The sequence below is a fragment of the Colossoma macropomum genome, unplaced genomic scaffold (assembly GCF_904425465.1).
Source record: "Colossoma macropomum unplaced genomic scaffold, Colossoma_macropomum, whole genome shotgun sequence".
NCBI lineage: Eukaryota > Metazoa > Chordata > Actinopteri > Characiformes > Serrasalmidae > Colossoma > Colossoma macropomum.
In genome coordinates, this window is record NW_023494799.1 from 32,186,355 (window position 1) to 32,203,158 (window position 16,804).

The 16,804-nt window shown below is 38.2% G+C and overlaps 1 protein-coding gene across 3 annotated transcripts in view; it reads left to right on the forward strand.

The window, feature by feature from the left end:
- The first annotated feature begins 362 nt into the window (after positions 1-362).
- LOC118818695 (CSC1-like protein 2) overlaps positions 363-16,804 on the forward strand; it is a 66,128-nt gene continuing 49,686 nt past the window's right edge. For all 3 annotated transcript variants that reach the window (XM_036586025.1, XM_036586026.1, XM_036586027.1), the window contains exon 1: positions 363-720. The gene's annotated coding sequence lies outside the window, so the exon portion shown is untranslated. The remainder of the gene's footprint in view (positions 721-16,804) is intronic.

Below are 16,804 nucleotides of genomic sequence, written 5' to 3' on the forward strand. Positions count from 1 at the left end.
AAATGCACTGCGTTGTTTGTAGGTAATGAGCAAACTAACGTGTAACGTTAGTGTCCGAAATCATTTACTAGCACCACAAATAACAGAATTTAAAATAAAATAGTGTTCTACACAGCGGTCCACATTTTTGAATGTAAGGCATAGTGATTAGGGGACCATTTCGGATGACTGTGTGAATCTCTGTCTGATGCTGGTGATGACTTGGACACATGTAGATCTGGATCATTAATTTGCTTTCCTTTTGTGTTTTCTTCATTGTCGCAATTCGCAATGTTTGTCAGGTTTACATAAGAGACTTTTTTAGCCTGGCACTCGGACTCTTATACTGGCGTGTAAACATGGAAGCAGCCATTTTGAATCCCTTTCGTCGGCACTTGCTTCACAGAACTGAATATATTAAGCCTCCAATAGCCGGTATTTATATTCCCAGTGCGTCTCTCTGTATTTAGCCCCAGCGCTCTCACTCCTCACTGAGAACGACCCACCATTTTTTTCTGACTTACAGCTCGCCCGGTTCCACCTGAAGCGCTCAGGAAAGAAAAAGAGTCCAGTGCGTAAAGCGCAGTGTGAGGGCGAGAGAGCGCATTTTCTGACGGGGATGGTGAGGCGGCTTCCAGAGCTCAGCGCCGCGGCGGATTTGTAAAGGGATTTATCTCGCTCGGGATATTGTCACTGGAGCAGAAGAAAAAGCCTAAGAGTAAAAGGCAGTTGGATTGCCAGGTAAAATTAGGGCTGTTTTTAAACGTTTTTAAATGGGCAATATTTGATTTGGAGCTGAATGTTGTTTTTGGAAATTTGGCGCAGCGTTGCCATCATTGCAGAGCTGAAGCTGTTCCATTGTGTGTGGGCCTGTCACGCCTAGCGAAGAGCCCAACTACTGTCCTACTCAGTGTAGAAGAGGGCATTCGCTAAAATATGCCAACTGTCGTACTTATTTCGTTAGATATTATTCGTTTTAAAACGTTTTCTAACCTGATTTCAAAGGCTTAAGGGAAATACTAGAAGCCCAGACCATGCTCAGTCTGAATTTGTACGATTTAACGTAAAGTGTATTAAGTGTTGGAAACTGCCTACGCTCGACTACGTACATTTTCACCCAGTAATAATGTATAGAACTAGGATCTTTGATAGGAAACAGAGGAAACTCCATGTCTCAATTCTAGACTGCTGCACAGTCCTCATAGATGTTAAAGGGGAATTCCACCGATTTTTCAAAATTCCTGTGTAATTCAGTCATTCATAGTGCTTTGATGTGAAATGGTTCATTTGCAAAGAAACTTACAAACTCAGATTTCTTTACAGTGATGGTGATGGGAACCAGGGGTCACAGTGTCTACAACACAAATATAGCCAGTTTATTTACTGTCCAAAACCAGCAGTGAACCTACATGTCTTCAGAGTTTTTATGTGTAATTCTGATGATGGTTAAATAATGGTCAACCTGAATATAAGAAAATATGTTTGTTTTTCTTTGAGGACTATTTTGCCTTAGAACATCCGTTGTGTATCCCTCCACCATGAAGAAGTAAAAAAAAAAATAAATGGATAAAAAAAATTTAAATCTGCGAGGGAGCTTTTAGAGGCAACAAACACTTCAGACGTCTTGTGCATGTCACCACTCTGAATGATTTTACTGATAATTCTGCAGAAATTTTGAAAGATCAAGGGAGTTTCCCTTTCAGTTTTGAAAATTTCCAACACTTGACTCTGCACATTTTTTTCCCATAATGATGTATATAATTATTGTTGTTGAGAGGAAACTAAGCGTCTCCATTGTTTACATTTATGGCGTTTGGCAGACGCTCTTATCCAGAGCAACTTACAGTTTGACTGTTTTACACAGGTAGGCGAAGGTTGTGTTAGGAGTCTTGCCCAGGTATTGTATAGGGTGCTTGCCCAGACAGGGATTGAACCCCAGTCGTAGAAGCGTAGCACAGCGTAGAAAGCAGGAAAATAGAGGTGTTACCCACTACACTATACCAACCATTGTAGGCTGCTGGACAGTCCGCATGGGTGTTAAATGAGTTGTGCTTCGTATGAAGAGTGGATTTGGACTCTCAGTCTCATTTTTGGAAATCACATCTACCACAGAAAGCAAACACTTCCTCACATCCTCTCATAACGGAGGTGTGTGATGTGGTGGTGGTGGTGGGGAAGGGATACTGTAAGTCTTTCATCAGGTTGCATTGAAGAGGGAGGACATCCTTAAACTATTTATTTATTTATTTATTTATTGCTTCAAAATGTTTTGTATGCAAGGTTTTCATACTGAATGCTTTGCATGTACTGTGCTTTGCTCCTCTGTTGCTGTTGTCATGCGTCTGGACGAATGAGGTCAATTGTTATGATTCATTGCATCAGACATACATCTGGCTATTGTGACACAAGCAGTGCTGGACATTAGAAGGACAATGTTAGTATTTTTTTAATGCATGTTAGACATTCTTTAAAATGGAATATATGTGACTGGCAGACAATGCCTGTGCATAGGACAGACGGTGAGCCACAGTGGTTGTGGCGTCAACCCTCTTTAAAGGAGAATTCCACCCATTTCTCAAAATTTCTGCTTAATGTAGTCATCAAAATGCAGATGGCATGTAGAGTGGATTAATGCAAAATGGTGCACTTACAGATGTGGATCTTTACAGTAGTGGTGATAGGTGTCAGGGGTCGCAATGTCCAGTGAACCTACATGTGACTTCTGGGCTTTTTGTAAAGTTGGTAATGGTAACAAAGTGGCAAATCCTAAAATATGTTTTATATGTGGGACTATTTTTTCCTTAGAACACCCTGCATATACTTTTCTGCCATGATTAGGGCAAAACCCTATGTTTATATTTTAGGCATCAGGTAGCATATTCATAACCATTTCATCTATTAGCTTTATGTGAGGTCACTTTCAGAAACATTAAAACCTTTGTATACTTTGTTCTTATCACCACCACTGTGAACAATTCAGACTCTGTAAATTCCTCTAGAAAAAGAGTGCTCTAAATGAAGGTTTATCTTAATGACTTCATTATGCAGACATTTAGCAAAATTTGCCTGTGTAATTTGACCAGAGATTTCCTATTATTTGTGCTGTTTTCAGTTTAATACCTTAAATAAGGTGAATATTGTCAGGAGAGATATTTATAGTTGTCAATGAAGCTTTCCAAGCCAATTTCCAGTAAAGCCAATTCCAAATTATTGACTTGAACCACAATAAACCGCACATACATTAAAAATCTATGCATATTGATCATTTAGTCAGCGTCTTTTCATTCAGGCTGAGGAAAGCTTTTATGGGACTCACTTCATTATGGCTCCATCAAATTGCCTTTACTGAATACTGACTGTACTGCAGAAAGTGCTCTGCCGATTAGCTTCTTTATTACTCCTGCTCTCTGCAAATCATTTTCCTGACTTTTTTGTGGTTTGTGGTTTGCCTTTAGCAGTAAATGCTTGGTTTAGAGGCTCAGAGCTGGCATGCCTTTGTTTCTGTTTATTAAAAGAAAACATCCTATGAGCTATCTCTTGTAAATTAGCCCTGTCTAGGGTTTTTATATGAACTTGTTTGATGAACCCAGTGACCTCCATTTTAGGTTGTTAGTTGAAGGAAAAGTGCAGCAAAATACTGATATGGAAACAAGGCTCAGGTTAGTTCAGCACCGCTTTATCCTTTTAATCAGAGGAAGGTTTTCGGGTCCCTCTGTTAGCACAGTGAGGTTCAGCCTAGATATCATCTACATTTCATGCCACCAGCAGAAGAAACAGTCCTTAGAGAGAATATAAAGTTAGTCAGAAAAAGATGCAGAAATTATCTAATAAAAACTGGCACATATTGAGCTCTGTATATCACGGAGATCCATAGATATGCAGTAGTTAGTTTAGTAGCTGTGGCTTACAATCATGCCACTTATGTAAGTATAGATTGCTCATATATAAATTGCATATAGGCACAACTTCATATGACATGACTGAAAATTGACTGTATAAAGAGAGAACTTTAAAGTTGAATGGATGAGGTTTCACTCCATTTCATTCAGGTTCCATTTGAACGTTCTGTTCAAAGGTAATGCAACACTTGCTGACATGATTGTGGAACTCTTTGAACCAAAGACAGTTCAGTGAAGGCAGCACTTTGAGAAAATCCCTTGCCATATTAGGCTCTCTTGTAACTCGGTGTTAATACTACCACTACTACTAATAATAGCAGGAATAAAAATGATATAAATATGAGCGATTTCCTTCTGTTTTGCTCATCCTTCAGAACCAGTAAAATGATTGACTTGCTTGCCTTGTGACAGAGTGAAAGTCTGGCATTTGTTTCAAGGGCTGGAATGAGAACAGTGAGTTAGGGTCTGTCTAAGGGGTCAGGGCTTGGGGGACTTGGGAGACTCTGACCGGACAGGCAGTCAGACAGTTGTCCCAGCAGCTGTTCAGAGCAGCATGAGGCCTTGCCGTGCCATAGAGCAGTATTTCGTAAATCACTCATGGTGACTCACAGTGCTGCATGGTTTCAAATATTCCTTGACTCAGCACACCTGATTCAGGTTATTAACGGATTATGGAGCCCTTAATGAGCTGGATCAGGTGTGCTGGGCTGGGCAATAGTCTAAACTCTAATTTGGGGGTGTTGATTTGTATAAGTGGGTCCAAACCATGAAAGAATGATCAGAGAAGAAGGGAGGAGGTGATGTCTGAGATGTCGACTGAGATCGTCTCGGTTTTCATACGCCTGATGTCTGCTTCCAAGTATTTGTATTTGGAGAGGTTTTTAGTTACTTTGATGGAGGTGTTGTGGTCTGATGGGCTCAAAATACTGATACGCAAGCATTTCTTGTCAATGTTAGGCCTGTTGGCTGTGATCTCTCTGACTGTATGGATGGGGATGTTCCAGAAGAAGGTGAAGCAATCTTTGTGTGACAGTTGTCGGCTGGCGCGTTACTATCATTATTATTATTATTATTATTATTATTATTATTATTATTATTATTCAGATTGATTTGGTTCTAATTGACCATTTGCAAAATAATGATTGACACAGCTCTCAGCCAATTGCTGCTTAGCAACTGTCTCTAACCATTACTTCTGCCGTCAAGCAAAACTCCTCAGAACAAACATGCAGTGAGAATGCAGTCAGGGTTGTTAGGCTAGGAGTTGGTGAAAGCTTGTTTTGGAAGAACGAATTTAGAAATTTGTTATCCTGATCATTTGCAAGGCCTTATTGTTTTTATTCTTTTTTGGAGCTAAAAATACATTTGAAAAAATACTTGGCTAGCTGAAAGACCATCCTCAGAGCTGTTGAGTCTAATAACATGTATGCCTATGATTGCAGGCAAGCTGAACTTAATCAATGTTACTGTATTTATGAACATTTGTTTTGATGTGCTGTCTAACAGTAAATAATGAGGACAGGGGGCTCATATCAACAAAAATCAGATGTTCCTTGCATTGCATTTCCTTGCAGATATACAGTTTGATATCTGCATTTTAAACGATTCAAAATCAACTGTCCACCATGTAGTTTATATATAATAAACCTGCACAAAGATCCCTTTTGAATTAATTTGTAATGTCACAAAAACAAACCTATCTACATATTTTCTCCTGTTCAGCCTGTGAAAGTTTAGCCCTGCCCAATCACACTGAAGTTATAAGGAGTGTTTCAGCACCGACTACTTTTTTAAATGAGGCACGATACATGGCAACAAATCAGAACAGAGCTCATCTACATGGAACAGTCTTAAAGGCACAGTAACAAAAACTCTAGGAATTAATATGTAAAACCACAGAAATGTCATAAGTGGACCTTAAAGGGGAAAAAAAACAGAAGCGTGTAGCATATGGGCCCTTTAAGATTAGTTAAGCAATAATTACTTGCACTCACATTTGAACTTTGAGTCTGTTAGCAGGAGTAATATGGATGCTACTAGATGAGTTCATGGCCTGTGTTGAGCTCAAACTTAGACAAACATAGCAACAGTAACTTAAGGGAGGTTGACAAATGTTTGATTCTTTAGGAAACAATTCAATGAGTCATGAAATCTCAAATTTCATCATGATTAGATTATTGAAAGACAGCTTGCCGTTTTCTTTTTTTTCTCATAACACTCCGTTTGGAGTGTGCCTCTGGAAAAAAAAAAACTCCATTTGGAGGGCCATGTAGCCCGAACACTTCACCCTACCCCTCTATCTCAACAAAAATTGGGACACCCTACCCCTAGACGTGAACGCGCAAAATAGAGGCCTAAGGGATAAGTGGTAGGGGCGAAGGGTGAAACGGGATTGGGCCTGAGACTGACTGACTGATTAAATGAGTGGAATTAGGTGTGCTCTTCTCGTTTTTGGAAAGAAACCCTGAACCCACACTGGCCTTTTGCAGTTAAGATTGGACACCCCTGCAGTGGTCTGATATAGATAATAAAAATATCCTATTACTAACATTATTGAATATCATTATAATTGATTGTAATTGATTCTAACATTCCAGAATCAAACTAACTGAATTGCTATGTTTATGCCACTGCATTACACTGCCTTGATGCACCCCTAATGTGACTCACAAGCATGAAAGAAACATGACTGCATTTGATGTCTTGCTTCTTAATATCAGACCTGTGTTTCAGGGCTTATAGAGAGATCTAGAGCAGCATGTGGCTCTCTCGTTCTGGCCTGTTGTTCTTCCTGACCCTGACAGTCTGCAGCAGGTCTGTTTGGCTGAGATAACTGAGCAGGCGAGACGTCGTCCTTTCAGACTGGTTGGGGATCAGCCAGCTCCTAATCTCAACCGTTTAAGGAAGATGGTAAAACTAGTTTCAGATCAGAGTCAAGTGAAGTTGACTGAGACTGAGATAACCAGCAGCTCTCCTTCACTGAGCATAACAGCAGGGCTACATGTGATACCCAGCATGGCAGGCATGGCCTGTACGCTGCAGTGTTGGTTACTTTTCATGTCTCTCATTGGTTGTGGTGCTCATTTGCATATTTTAAAGAGCTCATATGATGCAAAAGCAAATTTTCAATTTAATATAGTTTTAAAACATATAATTTCTGACCCAAGTCCATATATTGATTGAAATTAAGCTGGAAAAACAACTTGTTTTGAATTATTTGTTTTTGTGACGTCACAAAAACCAACATATTTACATACCCACCTATCCAGCCTATAGCAGGGTTTACTGCCTATCCATGTTGAAGTTATGAGGAGTGTTTTAGTCTGGACTGCTTCTAAATGAAACACATCTAGGACAGCTAATCAGAACAGAGGTCATTTACATATGTCAGTCTCGAAGGCATAGTAACAAAAAACTTAGGTGTAATTCTAAGGAATAAAGAGAGGTTGGACGTGGTTATGTAAATATGAATTTAGCCTGTTTTTGGTATATAAACCCACATCTCAGATTAAAAAATCTGTATGAAATAAGAAAAATGTATGATATGGACTCATACTAGGCTCTCACACTGTAAATACAATACTGCGATACTGGCAGTAAGGCTCATTCAGGGCCTACTTGGTATAATCACGTGGTATGTTGTAAAGTCACAGGTCTTATTGGCTCTTGAAGTCCCATCAGTCATTTCAACTTTGTCATACAATAAAATAAATTCCTCATGTGCCCCACCTACATAGTTTGTTGCTGTTGGGATGATTCATTCCTTTGTTTAGCATTCAGTCTTCATGAAGCCAGGCAATTACAGCATGTTACTTAGTGTTTGTTTTCAGTAGCTTGAGCTGCAACTAACAAGCAGTGGCCCGTCAGCTCGCTGTGTTTATCAACATGGAACACTTAGCTGAAAAGCAGGGCTACACCTAAGTGAGGTCATTGGGGTCATTGGTTTGTGTTACATAAGAACTGTATTTTTCCCCAGAATTTTGGCTTTTTCACATTCATCTCATTCTGCTATTCATCTTTAAGCGGGTCCTCTGCCTCTGCAGGCCCACTGTTCATTAAAGAACTGTTCAACATATAAGACATTTTTTGTGACTCATAAGCCTAATAAAGCTCCATTATTCTCCAGAAGAGCCCATTACAGTTAGAAAGGACTTAAAGCTTCTTAAACTTAGATGCGTCTTTTTTTAATCCTCAGTTATGGCTGAGCTGGTTCAGCTGTTTCTCTTCTATAGGCTTGTTTTGTTTTTGGTTTTCTATTGATTGATTTATTCATTCTGTCATGAGCAAAACTCTTATGTCAGAGAGGAGAGTCGGGCATATTATTGAGTGCTGCACTCAATCCAGATCAGGAGAAGAGCTCATCGCTGAATTACAGAACAGGCTGAAGAGGGCTTTCTTTCTATCTTTCTTTCTTTCTTTCTTTTGTTTCTTTCCTACTATCTTTTGTGCTTTTGCACTTTTATTCCTTTTTTCTTTCTTACTTTCCTCTTTTCTTTCTATCTTTCTTTCTTTCTTTCTTTCTTTCTTACTTTTGTTTCTTTCCTACTATCTTTTGTGCTTTCGCACTTTTATTCCTTTTTTCTTTCTTACTTTCCTCTTTTCTTTTCTTTCTTTCTTTCTTTCTTTCTGTCTTTCTTTCTTTCATTCTGTCTTTCTTTCTTTCTTTCTTTCATTTACTACACATTCTCTTTCTCTCTCTCTCTCTCTCTCTCTCTCTCTCTCTCTCTCTCTCTCTCTCTCTCTCTCTCTGTAGTAATATAATGGTCAGAGGTGCTGGACAGTATTTATGGCTGCCAGTTGTGCCAGATGTGTCGTGCTGTATGAGATCCTCATATAGAGATATTTACTATGATATCCGTTTGCGCTGCACTGTTTTGATGAATGACCATCTTCGAGAAGCATCAACTAAACTGTGTGACATCTAATCTAGAGACTTTTGAGAGCTTTTGGCAGCTTAGCAGGAACTTCTTCTCTGTAGCTGGTTAAAAAAAAGACATTGTGTAAAGTGTTTTGTATGTTTAATGTTCTGAAGTTGCTCAAAGGCTATAATAGTAAAATTGGGAAAATTCCACGTTATATTTTTGGTACTTTATCAAAAGGTTCATCCAAACATCCTGGAAATTTGATACCTGTAGTACATTGTGTTTTGTCGATGGATACACATAAATATATGTATTTAAGAGTAGTAAAAATCTTAGTAGTGTAACTGCTGCTTATGTTCAGACTTGTTTTACGATAATGTGGTTTAGTACTAATGTTGAGAAGAGGAAAACAGGCTGAAGCCCACACTGGGCTTATGCTTTCCCACCCACAGTATTTTCTCATTCTGTGGGGGTGCACAAAGACCTGTGGGAAATGTAGGCAGATTGATTTGTGTGCAGTGTGCAGTGAACTGTGTACTGGCTATGAGCGTAAGCTAACAGCAATTCTGATAAACTGTTGTGCTTATTTGACTTATGACTAATTATGTGTCTTTCACTGTACATGATGTGCAGCAGTGTTCTTTGGAATTTGTGCCTATTTTTAAATTAAAGCTTTGTTTTTATATTCAAATAAATGATTGTGTATGTTTTATATCCCTATAATGATAGTTAGGAGTGTTGGATTCAGAAACTGAATACAGTGATTATTCAGTATATCATATACTGTATTGCACTAAATCCAATTAAATAACTAGGTAACATTCAGCTAGTTAGTTTTCTTTAAGTACTGATAATATCCAGCATATGCTCAGAAAGGCATATCATGGTAACAAAAGTGATTTTTACCAGCCTTTTTTCCCTGTGGACACATTAAAACAATAGCACATTTGCAGTACTATTTATTGGCCAACGTTGCAAAGTAAACAGCATTATTCACTTACTTTTTTCCTTATTTTTCATTCTTTCACTTAATGAAAATGTTTAAATGTTATTTTTATACAGGTTAGGTTTGGATATATCTTGCATGTTTTGGTTATTTAAACTGAAATAGGATTTTGTGTTCTACTTCACCAGTTCAGCCTGTATTACAATTACATTTACATCATTTAGCAGATGCTCTTATCCAGAGCGACTTACAAAAAGATTAGTGATATAGCTAAACAGGGGTGACTCACATTGGGTTTTCAGGTGGCACAAATGTCTGAGGTTTTGTTTTATTACCAGGATATCAAGAGTGCACATCCCGGCAATGCTGCAGCCTAAAAAGTTATTAGCAGCACTTTCGCCTATACCAGGGGTTGGCAGCATGCTGCTCCGGAGCCACCTGCGGCTCTTTTACCGCCCTGTTGCGGCTCCACAGTAAAAGATTTTTAGATAAAAGTAAAATAAAGCTCTGCTGATCGTTCTAACACAGTTTTAACAATAAATGGTCTTAAATGCTGGAGTTAACGTAGCCTTTAACTGCTAATTCACCAACCTTTAACCCTGAAGGTTGGCGCACAGACTGCTGGTCACTGTAACAATGCAGACAACAATCTCACTTAGCTAGTAGCTAACGAACAGGCAAAAAGAGATTTAAGACAAGCTTTGATAATTTGGAGATGAATAGACTTATTTGCATCTACAAGCACTTCACCTGGTTTCCTGATACGTTTAATCCGCAACGAGAAAACACAAACACTAGTCACAAAAAGTCACAAAGCTGAAGGCAGCTTCTCATTGGAATTTTCCTGTTCCACCTTAAATGGTACAGCAGTTACATTCTAGCACTTCAGGCACCATTTAATGTAGATTGGGAAAATTCAAACAAGAAGCTGGAGGAAGAGAAAACTTCAGATAAAAAAATAAAACGTTGAGAGACATTTTGTGGAAAAGTTTCCTGCTAGAGATGCAAGAAAAGCGGCTGTAGCTGAGCTAAAGCTTAAAGCAGAGCAAGGCAAGTCTGCTATATTTTTAGCCGGTATTAGTACATTAGCATATACTGAGACATATTTACAGCCACGATGGTAAAATGGACGTAAAACGTTGGGACTCCCAAGGTGGTTTTGTTGAAAGGACAAAATGGCTCTTCTTAACATTTGGGTTGCCGACCCTGGCCTACACCAATAAAACCATGGGTCATCAACGTTGGCCGATATATTTCTTTGATAGTTTCCAATACATTGACGAGGCTCTAATAAATAATTTTGAAACGTGGGAAGTGGGGAATTGTGTCGCTGTCCAGTAACTACAGAGACTTCTGCTGTAAATAATCGTATTTAGATTGCAGTCACTGTATTGGTCAGAAAAATCACAATTATATATTCTTTTTTGTGCTATTCCTTGACAGTGGGTAATTAACATTGCAATATCATGACAACAAACCACATGATGGTGGTCAGCTCTGTAACCTCTGTGAAAGAAATGGTCTTATGAGCCCAAATTTAATTATTATCCTTCCTGCTATTTTCCTCGTGAGTGGGGGAATCACAGGCACATGGACGCACATCCACACCACAATGCTATGTTTTTCACGGCTGAAAGCACTCGTGAACAGAATTTACAGTTCAAGGTCATCTGGGGTTTTTCTACAAGCAGCTGTTATATGGTACAATATACGTTACCATATGTTTATACTGCTGTGATGAAGTGCATAAGTGTTCTCCACTCTGAGTGAATGAGCGGTCAGATGTATAAATATGCAAATGATGAAAAGTATAAATTAAAATGCCTAAAAAGCCTAAAAGCTTTGAGCTAAACAGGGATCTGTTTTTCTTTGGACAGTAAAAGGCAATCAGGGCTGTTTGCCAAATCTTTTTGTCAGTTATTGATTGGATCATAATTTATACAAAAGGCCATTGCTCTGACACTCTGGACAGTGTACAGTAACAGTCTCTGTGAATTGTTTCTGGAGAAGTTGTCTAGTCATACTTTGCAGCAGGATGAAAGCAGCTCTTTACCTCTCACTTTCAGATATGTAAACCTTCTTGTGCAACAATAAAGCCGGATTACTCCCAGTTTAGAACGTCTCATTATACTGCACACAAAAGTGTCAGACACATAGGATACAGCGATTAGTTCCCTTCATCTATAGGCTTTCATAGCAGACCACTTTATGAGCACTGTAATTGCTTTTTAGAAATACATTTGATTGTATGTTATCTTTGTTTATATGCCAATTACACTTGTAATGCAGCTTCACTATATATTTTCTATATATGTTTACTTAAATGTTTTGTTCTTACTGTGCAATTGAAGAAAAACTGGAAAACGGTGTATGCTAATCCTCAGTGAATTTCTGTAAATATAGATGAAACATTAGGTGAGTTAAATACATGAATTTTAATCAGGCTGAATTGTTGATATGAACTCCCAAAGAGAGGATAATGATAAGGATACTAAATAAAGATAACACAATACCACTTTTTCTTTTCCTGTACCTATACCGATATTGAAACCTTCAACATTGATAGCAAACCAATAATTGTTCCTTAAAAATTCACAAGGAGTTATTTTTAATTGAAGTACTTCTTCTAAGGTAGGCATGTAAAAAAGGCTATCATGCTCAAACTAAAAGCACTGTCAAACGAAGGAAAACATGACTATATGTATATTTGATAAATATATATATATATATACATGATAGCTGTGGATTGGATGTATTCTTTTCTCTCTCTCTCTCTCTCTCTCTCTCTCTCTCTCTCTCTCTCTCTCTCTCTCTCTGACATGCAATATTTTCTGCTATTAAATTGTTTGATACCATGTGATGCTCATATTTATATATATATATATATATATATATATATATATATATATATATATATATATATATATATATATATATATATATATATATATTAGTGCCCAGTCACTAAGAATGTCTACTTGCCCTCAAATTTCAGAGATCACAGTAATTATAGCAGGGTTGTAAAATAAGGAGTAACAATGAAATGTTTAGTTGTATTTCTAATGCTTGCTCTTCAATATTTCTGCAGTTGTTTGCTCATTTATGACACTTCTACCACTGAATTTAATCACATTTTTTGGGAAAGGCTATAAAATAGAAAAAAAGCTGTAGTTCCAGTGCAGTTCTTGTTTATCCTTTCCTCATACTCTGTCCTTCATCTCTCGTTCTCTCTCTTGCTCTCTGTGAGCTCCCCGTTTGATATCTAGCTAGAGCAGGAAAGAGGCCCTCCTTCACTTTTGATAAGTAAAAGTGGGGCAATGACTTGTAAAAACAATATAGGTTAGAAACACCCTGCTGTACCCCTGTGGGACTGCACTGGAGAGGGTTTGTATAGGCTAGCCTTGATAGTCGCCTGAATTTAGAGCTCCACTGCACACGCACAAGGGGGGAAAAATAATGGTTTTTGTGTTTATTATTACTGCCTCAAAGTAAATGTCAGGGGAAATGGCTAAAATATAATATGACTGTACTTGATATTTTCATAACTCTTATCAAAATTGTGACTACGATTATTACAGTTATTGTCATTCTGAACAGCGATAAACCCAGTTAAACAGCTCTTTGTAATGAAACATGCAGCTGGTCATTGTTCTTTAAGTTTTGACGGCATCCTCGATAAATTACATGACAACAATGATCATTTCATCATGTTGCCCAGCCCTACCTCAAAGAATATAGCACACATGTACTTACTTTCTTTCTACATCATGTGAAATCACTAAGGGTTATGTGGACATTTCATAGTGGATGGACCACTAGCAATGGCCCAGAATTACTTTAAAACCTTATAACATTAACGTGCAAAAAAGAACTTTTAAGAGTTTTTCTCCAATAATCATACTGTTACAGAGACGACTGTTTTGTTACAACACTGCTGATGTCTGATGACAAAGTCCCCTGTGGTTGAAGTAATCCAGGAACAGCAGCTTGTTCTACAGTGTTACCAGAACTCGACCAATACAGAAAAGCTCTTCCTCATTCAGATCTTAAAGTAATCCTCTATTGCAGCATTCAGATCATTTGGAGCAATGCTATGGAAAAAACACTCTTGGTTCCCTAAAGAACTTTTCAATGTTTGGTTCTTCACAAATTTCGGAGGAAGCATGTGCCAACATGGACCTAACTAGCGGGTGGGGTGGTGCGTGGGGGAGGGGTATCCAAAAAGAAGAATGCAGGCCGATATTAACTGTGTCATATCAAGGCTTAATAAATGTGTTGTTTTCAATGTATTGTTGATTTTGTATCAAAATCTCAGTATGTAGCCATACAGTCACAATAAATGTCTGTTCCATATTGTGCAGGCCTAATTTATACGTCTCTTGTCAGTTGTGCTAGTGTAAATAAACAGAACTGATACAGAAAGCACCACATTTGTTGGGACTTCCTTGTTTGAGAGTATGTGACGAGTCCAGATATTGGTCTAACCAGTCTCTAATGAGCTGATGTGGTGGTGCAGTTCTCAGCAGTTGGAGAACTGAGGTGTGTCACCCTGGCAGGGTTTAAAACTCGCTGTAGAGAAGCAGAAAAACTTGACTGCTGAATGAAACGCTGTGGTTCGGGAAATCTTTCATTCAATTGCAAAACAAACAGCCGTCACCTCTTTACAAGGAAAAGACAAAATGGTGTAAAGGCAAAGCTTCTACCCCCTGTTCTCGCACTTCTGGAGGCTTGGAGGATTGACAGTCGTATTGATATGTTCAAAAAATCTTAACAATTTGTCTTTGTTGAATTTGTTATCGAGGTACATTACGTACAATACTCAAGACGTCAAAAACCCTGACTCAGAAGTGCCCTTGCTTGATGCTATCTCTAGACTCTGGCGTAAGGATACGTTTTCCAAGTAAGTAACAAAGCACTTCTGAGTAAGAGCCTCAAATGATGTAAGTGTAGATAAAATGTAATTCTAAGCCAGTGTGGACAGTCTCCATCAACACAAGATTAAGCAAGCTTAGTGAAGTCAGAAAGCTCACATACTTCGCTAGTTTGCTAGCTGTCTTGCTGACATTGCTCGGGTTAAAATGTGTATCTCAAAATAAAAGTAGTGTAAACAATGTAATCATTGAATGCAACTAATAAATATAACCATCTAGATATGATTGAGTGATTAGAGCGAGAACAGTGGGCTCTATGGCAGCAGGTCATTAAATGAAATATTAGCCTGCTTTGTCCTTTGTGGTTGATGCAGCCACTGGGCACTTCAACAATGGGCAGTGAGTGGGTCACTTAAGGACATTGATTATTTTTGGCTGACTCTGCAGTTGTCTAGAAAACAATTATAATGACCTTTTTGTCACAATCACAACCTTGACTTCTCCTGTTTCTAGAGGTCGCACAGTGTTGCGTTTACTTTGCCGATACGTGGTGCTGATACTGATATCTTTTTATTGTTTTTTCTTTTAATGCCACGTTTTAATCTACCCGTGTAACAGTTTGTTGCTCATGCTTGTTATGTTGATGTTAGCTATATCCAGCTACTGTTATCACTAGGGATGCACAATGATATCAGAATCATATCAGTTTCAGCAGATATTTGCAAAAAAAAAATCACCATTGGACAGATGCTTGGCCTTGACCAATGTTTTGTTCAGATATTTGATGACATTTATTGTACTTTGAAAGAGCAGAGTGTTTATGTGACACTGGGTGATTGTGCTGAAAGGCATGCATTTTATTCATTTGTAACCCTCTACAAATAAGAAACAGTTTTCTACAATGCTAATCCAGGTGGATTTAATCCTAGTCTCTGTATTTAATAAATCGCTGCTGTTGGAAGAAAACCTCATATCTCCATTTTTGACGTTTTTCAGTTTTTGGCATAATTTGAAAATACCTGTTACCCTTTACATTGTATGTAAATCTCATGATGAACGGACTAAAAGAAATGACCCAAAATTACTTAGAAAAAAGTCTGGTTCCATTGACTTACATTAAAAGTAAAGTAGGTTTTCTCCTTCTCCTGTAAAGTTGTCATTTTAGAGATACAAGATTTTGTTCCGACAACAGTGGAATGTTTATGCATCGGCATCGGTATCAACATCGGCCCATAATTCCATATCGGTGCATTCCTAGTTATCATGTGACCTGCTTTACTTCACTTTACATTGTGTTGGACTACAAGCAGTTATGTAATATTTCACACTAGATTTGTTCCCGGAATCTGATCTTATTAATTTTTTGTTTTTCCCTCTGATATTCAGTCCAGCATTGGGCTTGATGACAAGTAAAGCAAGTTAAAGCAGGGGAACACTGAATCATTCGGAGCAGGGGTTTCCCCGCATTAGGACAGAACTGGCTGTCTAAAAGCTTTGACTCACTGTAGATGTGTGATTCATGCTGAATAATGCAGTGATGATTCAGTGGCATCTTTCTGTCGCTCTGATACCTGGAGGGAAAGTCTTCAAGGTTAGAGAGTCCTGTAGAGTTCTGTTATTCTTTTTCTTTTTTTACCCCTCAGACGACGGGACTTTGCCATGGCAACACTTGCGCGAGCGACTGAAGCAGGGTTTCTGGATCTTGCATAAGTTGCAGTGGGATTTAAAGGGGAATTCCACCAATTTTTTCAAATCTCATGTACACCTTAGTTGTGGAGATGTAATTAAAGTCATTTGAAGAGTTATTTGATGTGAAATCATCTGTTTTAAAAAAAAAACATTGAATTGTTTGCAGTGATGATGGGAGCAAGACGCCTGAAGCCTCCAAAAAGCCTCCAAAAGCTCCTGCACAGAAAGTTATTACATTAAATGGGTATGAATGCGCTGCCTAATGACTAATTATACACTGTTACAGTAATTTTACAGTAAGATTTTGACTTTTTTTTAAATTATATTTTTCCAGTATTTTCCCATTATTGACTCCCATTTACTCTCGTTTGTGTCAAAGGAAAAACATGTCAGTGACCAAAACTAGGCTTTTTTTTTGCCTTGAATAAAATAAAATATTCTTTTAAAACTAATTGAATCTTGATCCCACAACTGAAGCTCTGAACCTGGAAACCTGTGTGTTGTTACACCCCTAGCTGGGGATATTTTGGGGATGGGCTGTTGAATTGAGTGGGCTTG